The sequence below is a fragment of the Lactuca saligna genome, chromosome 2, assembly GCF_052625555.1.
Source record: "Lactuca saligna cultivar CGN05327 chromosome 2, ASM5262555v1, whole genome shotgun sequence".
NCBI lineage: Eukaryota > Viridiplantae > Streptophyta > Magnoliopsida > Asterales > Asteraceae > Lactuca > Lactuca saligna.
In genome coordinates, this window is record NC_136418.1 from 188558572 (window position 1) to 188562366 (window position 3795).

At 28.8% G+C, this 3795-nt stretch overlaps 1 long non-coding RNA gene across 1 annotated transcript; it reads left to right on the forward strand.

Annotated features, from left to right (window-relative positions):
• The first annotated feature begins 414 nt into the window (after window positions 1–414).
• LOC145029448 (uncharacterized) lies at window positions 415–2731 on the forward strand. Its single transcript, XR_013676548.1, has 4 exons — window positions 415–808; window positions 1723–1838; window positions 1970–2071; window positions 2536–2731. It is a non-coding gene; the product is annotated as an uncharacterized LOC145029448 (long non-coding RNA).
• The last annotated feature ends 1064 nt before the right edge of the window (window positions 2732–3795 follow it).

The window sequence follows — 3795 nt, forward strand, 5'->3', positions numbered from 1 at the left end:
TGTCAATTATAAAAGTTTACAACCTTTTCTTTTTCCGTTGATCACTTTAAATTTCAACGTTTTATATTAGTTACCTGGTTCCTTGATCAATAATGGTTTTCTATTGAACTTTTTCATATATATATATATATATATATATATATATATATATATATATATATATATATATATATATATATATATAGAGAGAGAGAGAGAGAGAGAGAGAGAGAGAGAGTGTGGGAGGAATGATCATTTGAGAACTCATAATTTCCCGAAAACCCGAGAACTAAAAATGAACCGTCAGATTAAAAAAATTAAGAGCTAATATTGTTTATGGCACTTTTGTAAATAAATGGAAATAAAAACACGGGAGGGTATCTTAATAATATAACATAAGGGCATTCAAGGGATTTAGAAATTAGCCCAAATAAACATATCAGATCCTAGTCTCTTTCTATCGCATTCTTCAACGATTCCATTGACGTCCTCCCTAATTCCATCGATCATCTCCCTCCTCCTTCCGCCTGTAACGCCCACCCTACCTCTGTCAACGACCACCACGGTCTAGGATTTGTCCGTCAGTCTTTGACTTTTCGTGCTCCCGAAGGCAGCGATCCTGAAACCCTAGCCGACAAAATCCATTCATGTATTCGCAAGTGAAGAGTTTTCTCCAGAACTTCCTCATTTCTTCCGTGTGGTAAAAGAGAATGATGAGAAAGTTCCTCTTATCAGGTTGTGTAAGGGTGAATTGATTGGGTGCAGAGCTTTTGGTCAAGTGTATATGGGCATGAATCTCGATTCTGGAGAGCTTCTTGCTGTTAAACAGGTTTAAAATTTAATTTCATTTGCCTCCATTTTGGTGTTCTGATTCTGATTTGAGCTTTGATTTTGATTACTCTGTTTTCAAGTTTCAATTGTTGTTAACTGTGCGTCTACAGAGAAGACTTAGGTTTGGATGCTATGTTTATTTAAGCTAACTGTTAATGTGTAAGATTTGCTTTAGTTAGTCTTTGCTAGATTCAATTAATATCTACACACTATAATCTATTTATATGTGCAATTATACTGTCAGATAGTAATTTTATAGATATTTTTGATGTTAAATTTGTGCGCCATGGATAAATTATTCAAGTAAGTATGTGAAGCAGAACTTTTAGACATGGTGTTTTCACTGTATACAGATATTCATAAATATTGTGGTGGATAAGAATGCATATTTGACATGTCAAGGAGGTTAATAGTTGTGCAGGCAGAGCTTGGTTTGAAATTCATACCTGAAGCATCATCTGTGATGTTATCATTGTTTGTTAACCTCATTCACTCATAGATTGAAAACATACAACTGTCAATATTAAAATTGGTTCTGGATCTTATAAAGTGGAAAAGCAGAAATTGTAAATCTGGTCAACTCTTTTTTACTCTAGTTTTTAGCCACCCTTGCATCATATTGTAATTTCCGTACCTCCTCCTTGTACACCTGCAGAGAACAACAAAGTATATTTTGAAATGATATAACTAAAGGTGGAAAAATGTATATGGTTTCGTATCTTGAAATGTAAGGAAGTAATTTAATAGGTTTATCAGATGACTGATGTAAACATAATTTAATGAGATTTATTCTTAAAAAAGTGTATGCTTGAATTGATAAGCCTTCTCATTGAAGTTTCATTTTAACTTGGTTTACTAATATTATTATCAACATATTTATTTATTCATCTTATTTGTTATTCACATGTATAGATGTTTGTTGTTGTGGTACAACAAGTTTACACACTGAAGCATGAGGCAAGGTTGAATGGTGGATTTTATGTAAACCTTGAAGCAAACTGTTGTTCATTATTATTTGTATTTGTGGGGTACGTTTTCTAGCCATTTTTTATTCTGTGAGATATTGTGAAGAACTTAGATTTGTTAAAGTACTAACTCTTTTTAGATTGAATCTGAATAACTCAAAATAACTAGTGTTTTTATCTGATGTGTTTTCAAGGGCGCTATCGGAAGAGTCACCTGGAATGAGTGTATTACCACAAACTGGATACATTGCAAATCATGAACCTAAAAACTGGATGCACCAAATCAGGCCTGTAAAGTAAGCTTTTCCCTAGTTTCAATATAAATTCATAAAATTACCTATAGTTTTAATCATGTGATTCACATATAAATCACATGTAATACACATATGAAATACATGTAAATCACATATGAATTACATGTGATTCACATGTAAATCATATGTAATTCACATATGAATTAAATGTAAATCACATATGAATTACATGTGATTCACATGTAAATTACATGTGATTCATATGTAATTCACATATGAATCACATATGAATTACATGTGATTCATATGTAATTCACATATGAATAAATGTGATTCATATGTAAATCACATGTAATTCACAAACGAATTACATGAGATTCACATTTAATTAACATATACATCATATGTAATTCATACATGAATCGTCTGTGATTCATATGTTAATCACATATGTATTTTTGTAAGTGTTTTTGCATCAATCAATTTTTTTTTTAATTTTTTTGTAGTTTTGGAAGGAATTGTGGTGAATATTGAAGAGATGAAGATGATAAATTGAAGAAAAATATGGAAATATTGACACGAAGACATAAAAAGGCTTTGAAGTTTTGTACATTTTTTATTTTTAATATATTTTTTTTGTATCGAATAAAATACTTATTATATTGTGTTTATAGATTTTTAATAAAATGAGTTTTTTTTTTATGATTTACTTACGAATATTATAGTATAAAAAATATGAATATATGCATTTGAAAAAAATATGCATATATGCATCTATTTTTTTTTAAATGCAGTTTTTTTTAAAAAAAATGTAACTTTCTTTAAAAAACTTGCAGTTTTTTATTAAAAAATGCAGTTTTTCTTTTAAAAATATTGCAGTTTTTTTTGAAAAAAATACAGTTTTCCTTAAAAAAAAAATTGCAGTTTTTTTGAAAAAAGAAATTGCAGTTTTTTTGAAAAAAAAATGTGGTTTTAAAAAAAAAATAATCAATTTTTTTTCAAAAATACATGTTTTTTATAAAAAAAAATAAAAAGTCTACATTTAAAAAAAAACGAAAAATACTATTTTTAGAAAAATCTGAAAATTTGATTTATGATATAAATTTTTAGATATTTATATTAATATATTAAATAACACACAAAAATGAACATTAAATGAGATTGGTAAGATGACGATGGTATCCTTAACAAATTACTTTTGATCCAACGCTCAACTCTTAGTACTCGGGTTTTCGGGAAACTCTGAGTTCTCAATCATATATATATATATATATATATATATATATATATATATATATATATATATATATATATATATATATATATAAGAAAAGTTTGAAGCCCGTGCTAAGCACGACCCTAGGAGGGTAATAATGTATTGTGTTATTGTTATCTAATGTATATTGTGCTAATAGCTTAAAAAAAATGAAAGTAAAATGCTATAAATAAATGGATTTTCAATGTAAAACATGATGCAAAGAATTATGGGAATGAAGGAAGTCGTTGGTATTAGGATGAGGTGGCAGCTCTTGAAATTGGATTTTTGATTTAGGGACCTTAATTACAACTATCATTTGCAGAACTTGGTTATTAGTTATTAATTTCGGGGTAATGATAAGAACTGTTGGAATTTTGACTAACTTCTAGTCCTAAGGCCTCAAACACCACCATGGCCTCCTTAGTAAGTTAGTAACAAATGAGGCTCTGTCCACATGTACTGTCCACAAACATCTGAACACGTAAAAATCCAAATCAAACAAAAAAAT